We start from the raw sequence: 16495 nt of genomic DNA, 5'->3' as shown, positions 1-16495 counted from the left end.
CACCTTGAGTCCCACTTGGGTTCCCTCATGCACCATCTCCACCCCATCGCTATATTCCCTGCAAGAAGCTCCCACCAGCCTCAGTGAGGGGGCTCTGGGAAGCCCACAGCGAGCTCTGAGTGCTGTGAGAAGATGAGCCTTTCCCATGGACTTGTTGCTATTCTGTGTCTGCACCCAGCTGGAGCCCAGAGCTGCAGAGGAAAAACAGGAACCAATCTATTGTTTTAACCCTTCATCTCCTGGGGAAAAAAAATACTGCCTGTGGTCTGAGGTGAAATTTTGGCAAAGGCTAAAGGGATGTAAGGGGGGGAGGGGGAGGGAAATGAGTGAAAAAGAGGGAACAAAAAATATATTTCCAGAGTATTACAATACTACTGTACTTTAATAACAGCAATACTTCAATTCAGTTCTATATTGATCACACTGCTGACAGGTCTCCTACACTGACGGTGTTACTGGATCCGTCCTGAATTTGTCCCTGTTACCGTGGAAGTAGAAAAGGTTGTTGGAGATGAGGACAAGGGGCTGCTCCTTATTCAGAGAAGCTCATTCATCAATGCTCTGATGTGCTCTGCCGATAGGCCTAGAGCAGAGGAGGAAAGACTCAAATTTTTATGCAAAAAGGAGACCTAGTGGGATAAAAGATGCTCAATTTCTCTCATTTACCTCTCCTACACCATTTTCCAACATATAACTACTTGTTCTGAACGAACTCCTGGACTGCTGCAAGCCTCTCTAATTAATTTCCTACAAGCCCCTGAGACCTCTCAAGGCTTAAAAGAAAAACGCCTTTCTAAAATGATCAAAAATAGTGAAGGGGTACTTCTCCCATATGCAGGGCACTTATTTACAAACCGCTGTGCAATTAAAGTTCTGCCTGAGCACAGCAGGATACAAGGCAAGCATGCCATGAGCTGCATGAACTGTAAGGTCTCAGTCAGGACTCAGATTGCAGGACTGCACCTCTGATGTGCCCACTTGCCTTGTTGGCCGACAGAGGGTCAAGGAGGTGGCCACCTTAATTGTACATCTTTGGGAGACAGCAGGATCATCAAAAATGGGGTTAGAGAAACAGAGCGACAGGTGTGCTACATAGGGGTGGGATACATAACCTGTCCCTCTCCACTTTCTTAATGGTAGTTTTTACCAGGATAAAAAAAGTCTTAAATGTTAGCATTTTGCTGAACAATAACAGATTGACATATTTGGTGTTTTCCCCCTTAAAATCAGCTACCACCAGAAATGCAACTCATAAAATAATGCTCCAGCAGCCTCCCCATGCAACCCTGCCACTGCAGGGACCTGCTGAACAATGCAATGATTTCAGTATTGAGTGAGTGGTGTTACGCAGAGAGGGCTGTCATTGAAGTGACAGTGTGGGTAGAAAGTTTCAGAAGGGAAAAAAAAACTGTCTCTCCAGCTACCAACTCTATCTGATAGAAAAGAAAAACAGGAAGAAGGATGCCAGCTGTTTGGATAGCTGTTCTCAGTTTAGTGTTTCTTCCAAGGTAAATATACTCTCCCAAAGGAAAAAGATTATAATATGGTCTGTGAAAATTTGCCTCTCAAAGCACTACATCCTGCAGCCAGGAGAGGAAGGCAAAGACAGAAAACGCTGCTTGAGGGCTACAATATATTAGGACCTGACAGGAGCAGAGACATACCACACAGCCAGGGAAGAGTCACTGCAAAAAGAGCCAACAACAATTACTGAGGTGATGTCTCAGTCTGTAAGATAGAGGCCCATAGAAAAGCTTGGAGAGCAAGATCACTCATTCTGTGAGAGCACTCACCCCTGATTGTGTTTTAGTGCACCCCACAGGACAGCTGGCAACCCACAGCTGGGCCAGGCTGGTGAAAGTCTACCAGCATTTGTGCAGCCATGCCCATTGGCACCAGGCAGCCAGGACCAAAGGCATTTATTGCTGTACAAGGTCAGCCCCTTTATACCACTGCAACAGACAGAATCCAAATTCTCTCCTGGCATCTATGGGCAGCAAAGGATTTAACAGGAAAATAATCCTTTTTAATAAGATGACCTTTTTGGTCCATACTTTACTAGTTTTAATGAGCCCACCTGCAAGGGTTGATTGATTTACTTGCCTGGTGCTGTTAGACTCAAATTTATTATAATAAGTTGTTAGTTAGAGAAGCCTGCCTTGCTCACCATCGTTAAGACCACAGCTCATTATTATTAGCCTCTCACACGCCTTTATCCCCATCGTTTCACATCTAGGAATTAACGAAGGATTGGCAACACCGCTCCTCTCCTCTCTCCCCCTGCATGCCGTGGTTACTTTGGCAGGGCAGGGGCATGAGCGAATGGAACAGCAGGACAGAGCAGGGTTCTGGACGAAAAGAGAAGGCTCCGGGTGTGAGTCACCAAACAAACCGCTTGGACCGCGGCGAGCAGAGCAAGGGCAGCCTTCCAGAGCAGCACTGCCCGCTCCTGCTCAGGGGCAGGGAGCCGAGGGGACGGTGACGATGCACAGAGCCCAGGCAGATGACTGCATGCTGGAGGAGGGAGGGAGAGACATGATTTTATTTACTCAATTAGTAAAACAGCTGTTTCCCACCAGCCTCATCCTTAGAATAATGAGGCATTGTGCTCTCAGTGCAATAAAGGGACCGCTCTCACTATTACATCATGTCAGCGTGCAGCCAGGGGTGAGGAATCATCTCAGGAAGAGCCAACAACAATTGCTGAGGTGATGTCTGTAAGGCACAGACCTGGAGAAGACATTGGACGGAGTTTGCCCAAGTTTTGCAAGCTTGACCAGAGAATGAAGGACGGTGAATTCAAACCTGCTTTTGCTTCATTGTGCTCCAGGGATGCAGTCCCAGAGCTGCTATCTTCTAGGAAGCACCTGGTGCAGGTCTCAGCCACAGCCCCACAAACAGTCATGGCTCAATTACCCACAAAACTACAGAACCTCTGTTTCCCCCACAGGTACTGCATATCTTTTGAAGCCAGCAGGTGCATGAGCTTATTGCTGTGCTCAGCCTGGAGATACCTTGCTCTGAAGGATATGACATCCAGATTATAACTCCCTTAGGCATAACACTGTATTTTTGCTGGTATGTTTGAGCTATTCCTACCTTCGTGCAATCTTCATCTATGATTCGATTTCTTGGGCATTACAGCAACCAAATAGTAAGATTGTTATTACTGTAACAATAAAATCTTATCTGCACAGATTTAGGCACTTGCTCAACAGCTCTCAATGTGACCATGCACTTATTTTCTTTTTCTCTTCCCTCATCCCTTGGAGATAGGGACAAAGTATAGAATCTGGTCCAGACAGAAATAGAGCCAACCCCTGACACGCATACACGCTTTTCAATCCCATGATTAGATGTTCAGTAAGGCCTAACTACCACCAAAAACAAAGCTTTTTTTTTTCCCCTGAAAGAAACATATTAAGGGTATATAGGCTTTCTTCGAGGACATGTGCCCATCATCCAACCTCACCAGATGCAAGCCAGCTTCAAAACAGAAGCTGTGTAACTGGATTTCGCAGTGCCCTCTACAAGCTAATAAACTCTTCTGAACTGCAAACGTGGCATTTGGTCAGGCCAGCTTGGAGGATGTGTCAAGCAAGCACTTGCTGGGAGGAACTGGCTGGATAAGCCCTCTGAGCACACTTCGGAAGTGAATTAAGCTAAGCCACAAAGGGGCTTGCACAGTTCATCTTATGAGAGTCTACTGGGGAAAAAGGACAGAATACACTTAAAGTATTTACCAAGTCACCACAATGGATCCAGATCATACTGTACGATACCTGAAGGAATCATACCTGGTGAACTGCCTGCAGAGGTGAGGAGTTAAAGAAAATGAGCCCAGACTGAAGTCCATCTGCCAGACTCCACAGGTTTTTTGTTTGGACATCCTCCTCCGAATGAATATCTTGATCCCCCCCTCTCCTACAATCTAGCCAGGGGGCTATACAATCATTTTTATGACCCTAATCAAGGTAGTGTTTTAATGAGACGCTCCTGTCCCTGATTAAGTCCGCAGACATGTTTATGCACCCTTCATGAAGAGACAGAAATGATGGGAATGAGTCATGACAAGTGATGGAATGATTCAGCTATCCATGTACTTGCTTTCCACGAACTGCATCACTTCTGACTGCAATAAATCGCCCATACAAAAATAATGGGCTGTTAAATTCCAGGGCATCTCCCAAAGTCAGGGGGGCATATTTCTAAGAGTTTTTTAATCTGCTTATTGAAACTATTTAAAAATCAGAAAGAGAAAAACTCTTGCACATTTAAACCCAATGCAGGGACTAGTACTGCTATTTAATTAGATTTTAGCTTTATGGACTCCTAAGTCAGTTCCACTCAGAGCAGGCAAAGAAATAGAGAGACCCACAGGAAAGAGTTGCCAGTGAATGCGGACAGGCAGAGTTCATAATCAGACTTAACTATCACATGTGTTAATGGCTGGAAAAGCTATAATTATGAGTTCATTTCTGTGCTTTATGAGATGTATTTACTTGTTAATGACTATGACAAGTACGGGAATAAGTCTGGAAATGAAAACGTTTCTGCAGAGAGGTAATGAGGTTGACACCTCACTAGGTGACTAGAGACTGACTAGGCTGACAAAGTGGTAAGGACAAAGTCAGTCAGGAGGAAGAAACATTTTACAGTCAATTATATGATGAATATTCTGGATTTCAGTGGCTTTAATGTTTTTCTGGTTCAAGAGAAGATTTTGTGAGCATGCTATGAAATTAATGGGTATAAGTAATTAAAGTTACCCTGACTGGTGGTAGACTCAATAGTCTAGGGAGTGTACTGGCCAAACCCCTCTCAGAGGGAAGGGGTCATGCATTTGCCATGGAGCAGTAAAACCTCACTCGTATTTATGAGCAGGAAAAGAAAACCCAGAAAGTAATCCCACGACAATTGTGATGGGTGGTGGTTCTAAGGCCTCATACACCACACCTGATATTTTTGCAAGATCTTTACAGTAACATCCTGGCCAAATCATAACTTCACTGCGATAGACTGCTTACAGGCATTAACTTGGCTCCCCACATTCTTTCCCCTGTCAGAAGCCATCAAATAGAGACACTATTTCTTTTGACAGCACATTCTACCCAAGAAAAAGCAGCAGAAAAGATCATGGTGCACCTCTGTGTCTCCTTCAACTGACTTCAATATGTCTCACTTATCAAGTTCAAAGTTTCACCTGGGATGCATCTGACCAATACTTCTCAAAGTCCCTTAAAAACCCTCCAGCTTATCTCAAAGGGCTTAGCCTTCGCTATTATTTCTTTGGCAAAGACTTCCAGCTCCAGTGGTGGCTCCCACTTGAAGACAGCACATACTCCTCCATATCTTCTAAAGCTAGTGATTGGCAATGAGTCTGATTTGCAGCAGAGATTGTTGATTTCACTAGAAGCAGAGGCAAACATTATCTGCAGCAATGCTTTATTTCTGTTCTGTAGCACAGGACCTGCTTCAAGCCCACGTTATTCTCCCTTATATTTTCAAGGCACGCTTGAAATCCCTTTAATCTTACCCTGTTCAGAAATGAAGTCCACAATGTCTTTCCGTGTCTGAAAAGCAGCCTCACCGAGAGAGCTCGCGTTATTCCCCCTCAGCATGTTATTGAATTATGCTTTCAGAAACTTGATGTATTGATCTCTCCACTGATAAAAGAAGGCATTTTTAAAGACATTTTTTACTGCTGACGTGACTGCACAATAAGCAGAAAAGGATAAAAAACACATTCTTCCTCACTAGCAGACAAAGGGAATCCCTTGACTACTCCCACAATGGAGAAAAGCAGATACTAATGTAAAACCAATGTATTAATCACATTTGATTAAGTAAACAGTGATTTTGCTACTGTGGTGGCCACATGCCATTTATAATAGACTATTTGGGCTAGTTAAATGAAAGCTAAGTTGTGTTGTGCTAAAAAAGCAGCTCTAGCACCTAAATCAAATCCAAACCTTATCCACACCCAGGGGGTTTCTCTGCCCACAGACACGCTCATCCCTTCCTTCCTCCAGTCTTTCCACTCTCACCTCCACACCTGTGGCCCCAAGACACCCAACAGAAAAGCAGCTTCCAGTTCACACTCAGCACCATGACTCAGAGCCACAAGACATCCCATCTGTCTGTCCAGCTTCCCACACCGGTGTCCAGGCTGCTACATGCAGCCTCCTTCCACATGTTTCAGACCCAGAGCAATGCCAAGGACTCCAATCCACTGAGGTCAATGCAGATTCTCTTGACTTGAAGGAGTCTCACAGCCCCAAGCAGTGGAGCTGGGAAAAGAAGCCAAGTTGGAAGGACGCTGACCAACACAGAACCTTCTCTTCTCCCTGAGTCAGCTGTCAGTCTTTCAAATCTTTCAAAGACTCACCGACATCTAGTTTCTTCCACCATTACCCCGTCTTCTCCCTAGGTGGACAGTTGGACCGGATGGTCTTGAACGTCTTTTCCAACCTTAACAATTCTATGATTCTATTCTACTCCACATCTATACTATCACTTCTATACTATCACTTGAAAGGTGGTAATATTATTAAAGCCTAAAGATTTGCAGCTAAAGATGCTTGCACTTCCCTATAAAAATATGGGACCTGCAGAAGTGGCTTCTCTTACAGCAAGAAATGAAGTTATTAGTGCTCCAATGACAGATTCACTTCCTCTTGATATTACCTTTCTCTGAATACCTAACACTCTAGTTTCATCTTCAGCAAAAGAGGTAAAGTACTACTGTTCTAAATCAGGAAGCAATTTGTGGTCACCGCACTCACGTAGGTCATTACAGAGTAAAGAATGATGAATCAGGAACCCAACTTTAATAGACAGATAGAAATCACAGAAAAGCTTACTTTCAGAACCTGGAGGACTTTGTGTTCACATATGTTGGTCTTGATGACTTCCACAACAGAGAAGGGAAGCCACACTGCCAAAGCAGCATGGTACCTTAGAGCTAATAAAACACTTGGACTTCAAAAAAGGTTGAGGAAAACAATCATTACATAAATAACCCTACTGGGGGAAAAAAAAGCTAACCCAGTTTTGACATCTTTGATAGAAAATTTCAGCTTCCCTGATTTTCCACCCTGAATCACGGTTTTCAAGCAATTTTTCCATGTACGTTCACAGTTAAAGAAGCTTTAAGATAAATGGCAAGACTTCTGTCAAGCTTTTCTTTGGCTCCCCCCACAACTCTCCCCCTCCTGGTTTTTACCCTGCTAGCATAGCCCTGGGAAAGCAGCTCTGATATCAGACAGAGAAAGTCAATAGCTGACAGCAATGAAATAATCTGAGCCATTGATCATCACTTCAGGCTTCAGATTCAATACAAACCAAAGGGGAGATGCACACTTATACATACACAAAGGAAGTGAATATATTAACTCCTGGTGTGCTATAAGGAATAGGAATTGCTAATGTGGTTAATAAGCACAAGAAACACTGAAAAAGATGCACCCAGAGAATGAAGAACTTGCATGTTAAGTCACTGAAAATATATTTTAAAAGGTAGTCATAGAACAAGATATTCATCTATGAGGATGAGATTTTCAAAGGCATTTTAGCTCTTAATTTCTATTTAAGTATCTAAATTCCCATGGCAATGAACAAGATAAGAATCGTGTCTAAATACTCAGAATTGGTCTATTTTGTGCCTACCTAAGGGTAAAAGGGGCATTCATTTTTCACTGGTGCTTGTCTGCTGAGTTGAAGTTTCTCAAGTTCCTTACCAATAAATATTTAAGATAAATAAAAGTTCCATAAAAAAGTTCCACTGTGTAAAAAGATGTTTGTTGCACATTTAAGCTCATTAAGGAAGCCCTGACCCTTAGCAACAGCTTTTTCCTGGAAAACAAGACAACGTGACTTGTTTAAAGATATTCTCCATTCTATCAGTCATCTTTTACAGCTCTATTTTGTATTTTTGTATCTAAATCCACAAATGAGGCCTTTATTTTACATGAATTATATTTTTTTTCTGTTGATATTTATATAAAATATTAAGAGGCCATCAGAATCCACTGAGAATTTTCAGTGCACGAAGTCCTCAGACAATACCCTCCAACAGTGAAGTAGTTTGTTTTTTGACAAGAGTAAACCGATGCTGATAACATAACACTCTGCAAGTGCACTCATGTTTACTGAGCAATAATATATAATTACTAAAATACAAAACAGAAATGACATCATCCTAATACGTACCAACCAGTTATCAGACATTAACCCATAAACTGATATGTAAAGGACACATTCTGTCCATTCTTTAAAAGTTTTTATTATATACATATATACAAAAATGTCAGTCCAAGCATTTTTAACAGCATACACAAGTGCAGATAACTTCGGCATCAGCTGAAGTATTAATTACTACTTGCATTTAATACAATAAAAAAGTCATGTTTTAATTGGCACATAGAATGGGTAATGACTCTTATCAACAATTAATACTAATGACTTAATTTATAAAACACACTATGAAGATACTCCTGAAGCTAAATCTCCTACTAATTTGGACCATGACCACAAAGTGCACACCAAGTTAATCACTGAGGGGCGTACCTGGAAACACCTAGGGATTTAGGTAAACAGTTATGATATACTTTAAGTCTTTGTCAGAGAAAAAAGCCTCTCCTGCAGGACTCCCTAATTCTTCTCCCCTTTCAGACTGCAGAAAAAAACTCTAAGAACAAGCATGCCCTATTTCTGCAACAGTATTTACATAAGTAATCATCCACATTCTGACTGAAGTCAAAGGAGAACTGCATGTCGGGTAAATGTTTTGCCCTTGAAAGGGAGGCTGCTGGCAGTGTTGAAGGAATTGTCCAGAGCAAGCAGTGAGCAACGCGAAATCCTTCAGAGCCCTTCCAAAGGCTCCAAGGATGCAGATGTGCAAAACACACGCAGTAAAGTGAGGCTCTCACATTTACTCAGCACCAGGTCAAAGCCACAGCAGGCCCCTTCCCAGGGAGGAAGCCTGCAGAACTTGGGATCAAGTCCTTCACGGAGGTTGAGCACACAGATGTGCTGCTCTCTTCCTCCTCAGCCCCAGATTCCCCCCTCCAGGACAGGCTCCAGAGCCTACATGTTTCCAAATAAGTCTGGACGCAGGCCTAGCCCTTTCTCTTGGAACAGACATTCAATTAAATCCCACTTTCCAAAATGATCTGTGCATGTGTCTGTGTAACTGCCTCACCTGTGCTGCAAATAACACCTGAAATTGAAAAAGATCATGAGTGATATTCTTGGCAGCATTAATCATACCACTTTATTGACATCAACTTGTATTATACTGATCTACACCATCTGGTCCCAAATCTAATTTGCTTTTCACTGTCTACTTGCCAGCAGTTTACTTTCAATATCTTTCTGAGCTGGTGGAATGAGAAAAGGCTGCTCTGCTTCATTTTTAATTTGTAGTCCGGCCGCCTCCTGTCAGCTTCACTTCTGCAAATCCTGCCTAGCATGAAGTTGCATTTCTGATGCAATCAAGACTTATTCCTCTCAGTTAAAAGAAACAACATTAAAAAGAAGTAACTCTATGTTTCCACAGACCAGACCTACTGTTTCAGAGAAAGGGATAATGTAGGGATAATGTCCCAAAGGTCCAGCATGAGACGTAATTTCCATCCCCCTGATCTTGGCAGCCATAGGTTGTGTTTAACTTTGACCCAGCGCGCTGGCTTCTGTGTGAGAGACAGATGTTATCTGATGCAACCCCTGACACTACTAACATTATCTGTCTGTCAAACCTTACAGAACAATTTGGGTATCCAGGCACCAGGAATTCACTGAGTGTCCTGTAAGTCCACCTCTGAAATGGTCCCCAGCCTCAGGAGTCCATGCACACAAGTCCCTTTCAGATCATCTGGACATTTCCCATTTCAAGTTTGAGTCCAGCATTAGTTACTGGAGTCCCAAATTAATACCTATGTCAGTTGACCAGCCTGCCTGAAATTGTTCATTTTCTGTTGAATGCAACAGTTTAATATTTCAGAAAAACAGTTTCATAATGTTCCTTACATCTAAAGTACTGGGGTTAGGTCCTTTTATGCATACTTGAAGAGACTGCAGGGCAGCTAAAAACATTCAGAAACTGAATTTGTCAACATTTCTTTATGTGAAAAAAATGTAACATTTCTAGACTTAGCAATTCTAAAATCCATAAATAGAAATAAACCTGTTTTTCAAGGCTAATTCAGCCACCTCCTTATGAATCCCCATCTTTTTGCTACAGTTGTGTGAGCTGAAAAATTTATGATCCTCTGTGCGTTCCAGCTCTACTTCTGCAGGACATTATTAGCTCCTTTGTCAGCTGAGTCCTTCCTGTCAAAAGTAGCTCATATTTTAAGCGTTTAAGCAAACTGGACCATCCCGACTAAAACAAGTTAAGGAACAAGCACGGGAGCAACCTGCAAGGGGCTCTGCAGCAAGTAGCTGGGGACAGCAACCTCTAGCTCAGACTCCAAAAGAACAAATGTAGAAAATAGGTATTTTGGTGGGGTTATTTAAAGTATGATTCACCTCCAGGTTACATGAATCATCTCCCAGTTCCAGTCTTCTGCTTGCCTGGGACCATTTCCAGTTCACCACCTCCAACCAAGCCAAACTCTGACCCTATCACCTCATCCTCCCCACAAGAGCCCACTTATACAAGGAGCCAGCCTCATGACCCCAGATATGTTGTACAGTGATTTGTCTCTGCAATAGTTTAACGATACAAGGGCTTAACTGAGCACATAAATGCTTTCCAAGGATAAAGATGTCAGGATCAGTACTGTGGGTCGCCCATTCAGCTCTAAGCACCCCTGTACGCTTTACTATAGCCTGGACATTGTTGCATGCAGAGACTGAAAGCATGGCTTACACTTTTCCCAACACAGCAAACAGGTAGGGCTGACTGGGTAGGAGAGGGCATGCCCACACTACCCTTAAGACATCCATTTTCAGGACCAGGAAGGTATGATGTTAAACCTAGTCCAACAATAATCACAAGTCTCCCACCCACTGAGGTGCTTTTGTGCATGGAGGACAAGCATGAAGCAGCCTCCTTTAAAAGCAAATCAAAACAGGAGGCGAAGTTGGTGGCTATGAAATCCTGTCTACAGGAGATCCTCTCCCTCCAAAGAAGCACTTGCAGACTAAGTTCAGGCATCCGGTCATAACAACACAAAGAGGCTCTTTGGCCTGTATCTCAACTGCTTAGCTACACCTTTTACTTTACCCCAGTTCTGCAGAAATTAAAAAAATGAATAAGCATATCCTACAGTGGTAGGACCTGATAAGTAGAATCATTGCCTTTAGTTTCCTTTCAACTCAATTATTCATGTGCAAGCTAAATTAATTCCTAATCTTTGGACCATCCACTGAAAGAGCATTACCAAATAAACTCTGACCTTATTACACAGCCCACCCCGCCCCCCCACCCCCCCGGGAGATTTCTGACAACTTTTTTTAGAACCATTTATGTATTGCTTGTAACCTAAGTTTAGAGACCAAAACGAAGCCCTTCCAAGAATATGTGATATATGCTGCTGTGCTTTGGGGTGAAAACGAGCTTTTGAACTGCTTTTCTCCACAAAACTTATGTCAGAAAGAGAAAGGAAAACAAAACACTCCCAGGGAAATCAAAAACCAACACTGAGCAGCAATGAAGTGAAACTGCCCTATCAATTTTTATTGGCCAAGTGGAATCAAGGGTGCTTTGAACAAGTATATAGCTACTATTGCATAAAGCAAACTTAAGTTAAAATTCAGTTCACCTGAATAATTACAGCCTGATTAATTCTGACCTCCATCCAGCAAGGTACTCAAACAGCTGAGCAATCTCATTAGCCTCCCCAGCAGTACACAGAAAAATTGACTTTAGGTGAGCATGTGTTACCAGACCTTGCTGAAAAGTGAGGGCTTTACAAACAAAAAAAGCTTGTAGGTCATCCATCCATCTTCCCAGGCTCTCAGTCTTGTGAATATATGGGCACCCATGTATCTCTGTGCTTGACTATTGCCTTTGTCAAGTAGAATAGACACCCCTATGCTTGCACAAGGAGGAAAAAAGAATGAATAAAGAACATATGGCTGAAAAGGTCTCAGCTACTCAAGGGGTTTCTCCAGCAGCAAGGAAGATCTATGGTCTTTATATTCCTCTCCTAGAGGCAAGATTTCATTTTTAGATTAAAAACTTCAACACCCACTTGCTCTATGTGAACAGCAAGTTTTCTCCTGTGGCTAGAATTGATAGGATGCCATATGCTATAAAAGGTTAACACCAGTACTATTGTAATCCTTGGCCACAACTTTCATTTCCTTAATTTGCTGACACCGAGTAATGTAGGGCTGTGCTATATGAGAAAATACTAAGCAATCTGAGTTACAAATTTTCTCTGAATGTCCAAGCTGACCTTTGAAGCATTCAATAAAAACACCATTTAAAGAGGGGGAAAATTGCTAACATGGAAATGGAATTACAGGAACAGGACCAAATTCATTCCTTTGACTTGGTATCTGCTCATGTTTGATGTCAGCTATATAATCATACATCACAGTTGACTGAAAAATATTTTGCTCTATGTTAAAAGCAGGCCCCATAAATGGTTTATTAACTGGAAAGGAGTTGACAGCGCTCGAGTGTTTGGGGTAGGCACAACCACAGCACTTAATTGTGATCTGAGCATCTTCCCTCTCAGAGGGCTGATTTCTCATTTAAGGCTGCTTTACATTACTCTGAGAACTGTGAGGGCCATTTTTATTTACATCTACTCCAGGATGCCATTTGTTGCTAGGAGTGAAATGTGGCTTTCACGTACATGACAATCTGACCTGTGCCATCTCAGAGGAAAATCTTCAAGAGGAGCTGCTAGCACAAATGAGAATTGCTCCCGTCAGCCTCACAGCTTGTCTGCACGAGAACAGAGCAGCAGAGGCTTCCAAACTATGGATTAAATATAACACATAAGAGGTAGGCATGGCTATTAATATTCTACTGAGGTCCCGGAGCAGACAGCGTTTGACATGGGTACATTTCCTCTGAATCCCTGTCGATTAGTGGTGCTGCTTCAAGCACAAGGCATCCGTGAAAAAGAGAAAATAGAAAAGAAAAAACAAAGTCAGTTTGGTGGCCCTTTCAACAGTTGTAAAAGCAAAATGGGGCTTCCTTTGTCACATCAGGCAAGAAGGAGCAGGTGTAGTCCCACTATGGAAAGGTGGGACTTTCCAGGGTGGGAAAGGTGGGACACAGAAAGGCAAGTGATGTTAATTCTGGGGTGAAAAGTTGAGATCACGCCAGTTTCTGTGCAAGGAAAACAGGTTATGGGCTTCCCCAGAATGAGCAGAAAGGATGCTGCAGGATGAACCACGTGGTAGGGAAAGGCACCCACTGCCCTCAACAGGGAACAAACATGTTGAGAGCTCATACCCCTGTCTCTCCAGTTGAGAGGGGAAAGGCTGAATTTAATCTGATTTTGCTGACAAACTGGTTCTCTAACAAAAACAAAACTAGAAATGTAAAGCAACACATGGGACACCAATAAGAAATAGGACAGTGGAATCCCTGATCCAATGCAGCAGTTTATAGCTGTGCTCAGCCTCCTGTGCAGAGAGGCTCAACTGCACAGCCAAAAGTATCTGTATTGGCAAAACCTGCTCTCTTGGCTAGTCAATCCTAGTGCTTGTCAATCAGACATCCCTATTGGATCAGGGGTTATAACATACATCTCTTCTTTTGTTTAGAGATTTTCCCCCACATCCAGCCTGCAGAAAATAGAGAAAACATTTGAGATGCTCACAGATACACTTAGTACAACACAAACCCCACACACTCAGATGGGATTCTGTGTACAGACAGCTCCCCCAAATCCTCCCAACTCCAGTGACATACAGCAAGACTGTTCTTAAAAACACTGCCATAATACTCAACTGCACCACAACTTGCCGTAGCAAGTCCAGATTTTTATGGTCCAATGGTAGTTAATTTTCTAAAGGTCAAATTTTACATGTTTATTTTGACTGGTGTCCTGCCCAACACAAAGACACAGCTATATTAATAGCTTACAAATTAAATGCTCGTTCTAGGAAATCATACACAGTTTTGCTCTACTTCACCCAAAGAGTGACATTTCATCCCAGAAAAGGCCAGGGCAGCATCCCAGCCAGCACAGAACATCTGGTTGGCAGCACAATGGAGCACAGCACCTGCGAACACGCTCAATGTTTGCTTTGCAACTATTTGTCCCCCATCCACGTAAAAATATGTTTTTAGGCTGTTAAAGTTCATTCCTTGCCAGGGGAGTGTGGTGTGATAATGCAGCCTGTTTGTCTTGGAAAGCCCCTGTTTCTGGACCATGCGCACTTAAGCCAAAATTTCTGGAAGGTGAAAGTGGGAAGAGAAGGTTTTCTTCCCTCTTTTTATTTTTCTTTTCCTACTCTTTACAGCTTTTTAGACATTCTGCAGAGAGTCTAATGGGATAAGACTGAGCCAAACAGCACAGTTAAAAAAAGAGCAGAGATGGATTGCAGCAGGGGCTGTGGTTTAAAATCTATCATCCAGGGGCTAAGGAAGTACAAACAAACTAATAAAACCAGAAAATTATGAAATCCTGGCCTAAACACCAAGCAAAACTTCTTAATTTAGGACTCTCCTAATGGCTGAAGCCACCACCAAGTTGGCTGCCAGGGACAATCCCCTCTCCTGCCAGATCCTTCCTTTGGAAGAGAGAAACCTCAGGATCCCAGCCAGCCTAAGGTGTTAGTGGGGGAAGGAGGTTTCAGGAGGAATAAGGCTGGGGGAATGCAAAAGTCTTATAAAAAGTCCTGCCAGAAGGGAGGTGCAGGATTATAGCTGAAAGTTCAAGATATATTGGGTAGGCTTCAGCCTCTGCTGGCCAAGTTCTCCACCAGCACATACAGACTGCAAAAATATAACAGAACTGACCAGGGCAAAGTCTGCCCAGGGGTCTGAAAGGGGCTTCCAGAGGTGCAGACCTGGCTAGCACCAATGCGTCGCAGGTTGGAAGACGGGGACAGACTGGCCAGCCTCTGTCCCTGCTCCACTGCTGGCAGCTCCTGGCCACATCAGGCAAAGGCAAGTCTCAAACAGCTCTTCCTTGGCTTTATTTTCCAAGTAGCATTTATTTAAATGAAGAAATAAAACTGCTCCACACACTTTTTAAAAATGTATTTTGATTTCACCTGAGAAAAGATGGTATCATCTTTATCCTCCTCATGGTGAGGACACCTGTATCTGACATCTTCCCAACTTGTCATTCTCAGACTGGCACACTGTCTGAGAGGCCATTTCTCCTCTTACACTCCTCTTTTGATTAACTCCGGGAGCAGCACAATTTCCTTTCTGACAGCCCATTATAAAGTCATTCTCCCTTTCAGCAGTAAGGTTTTTTCTCCCAATTTACAGTACAGGAAGGACATTTCCTTCCATAGCTTTCATTTCTTGTAACCTGCCTCCAACCCAGTCACACATCCACTCTCTTTACCTCCTCTAAAAGAAAAAAATTAAATCCCAAAGCGTATTATCAAGGAAATTAAAACTGATCACTCTGAGCACACCAAACTGAGGTGACCTGCACAGTAGAGGGAAATTCAGGGATTCCATTACCTTCAGAAGATCTGTTCACACAGGCTAGATTCAATTCAGATTTTCACCTTCTGGATTCTCTCACTTGCCCTGATGATGTCTTTAACAAGAGTTGAGGATGATTGTTGCCATTTTCAGTCTGCACAGATAGTTTGGCAGCCTGCAGGTTGTATCAGGTGAAGTACTACATGAGAAATCACACCTTAGTAAAAAGTTACTCATATCTCCAGGCCTATCCCAGCCCAAAAGCTAACTAGTTTATGGAAGATAACCTTGCTTCTGAGACTACACCTGGCCTTCTCCTTTTCTCTTTATTTCATGCGTTCTCTTTTACCTCATCCCCTCGACCCAACAGAAATCCTACAGACATCTGAATGTTTCCTCACATACACGTGAGCATCAGCCAGTATGGAGGGTGCACAGAGCTCCCTGCTCCCAACTGTAATTGAAAGCCTCCATCCCATCATCCCAGCCTGTGGCAAGACATTGTCTCTGCTCTGTGTTGGGAGTGCAAGCCCCTCTATATGTATGGAGGATGAAATGGATTCCCAAGTGAACACTTACTTTGTTTGCCAAGTGTCACTTGAAGTTAGAATCATACTGCAATTTGCAAAGACCACACATCTCACAAGGCTGTCTCGAGCACTATTCTAAATAATTGTAGATAAAACAAGGCATGGTCAGCACAAAGTGCCAAATGAGTTGTGACATCCATTTTCTATTAAAAATAGCAGTCTTCGAAATGTGTTTAGCTCCACTGAAGTATTCTGGGTTGGCAGCCATCAGGAGAGAGGCAGCAGGGGCAACAAAAGCTCATAGTCATTTCCTACCTCCTTTCTAGCTTTAAGCCTGCCTTGACAGACTACATTATTAAAAAGACCTAGAAGATCCATTTGATAC

At 42.8% G+C, this 16495-nt stretch overlaps 1 long non-coding RNA gene across 2 annotated transcripts; it reads right to left on the bottom strand.

Moving 5' to 3' along the window:
- Nucleotides 1–8275: 8275 nt before the first annotated feature.
- Nucleotides 8276–16253, bottom strand: LOC121076219. Of its 2 annotated transcripts, none has more exons than XR_005823397.1 (3): nucleotides 16160–16253; nucleotides 15617–15755; nucleotides 8276–9220 (listed from the first exon to the last, which is right to left on the bottom strand). It is a non-coding gene; the product is annotated as an uncharacterized LOC121076219 (long non-coding RNA). The 2 variants fall into 2 exon arrangements; XR_005823398.1 differs by lacking the exon at nucleotides 8276–9220 and adding an exon at nucleotides 13686–13755.
- Nucleotides 16254–16495: the final 242 nt, after the last annotated feature.

The sequence above is a fragment of the Cygnus olor genome, chromosome 11, assembly GCF_009769625.2.
Source record: "Cygnus olor isolate bCygOlo1 chromosome 11, bCygOlo1.pri.v2, whole genome shotgun sequence".
Lineage (NCBI taxonomy): Eukaryota > Metazoa > Chordata > Aves > Anseriformes > Anatidae > Cygnus > Cygnus olor.
This window is presented reverse-complemented; position numbering and strand designations above follow the sequence as displayed.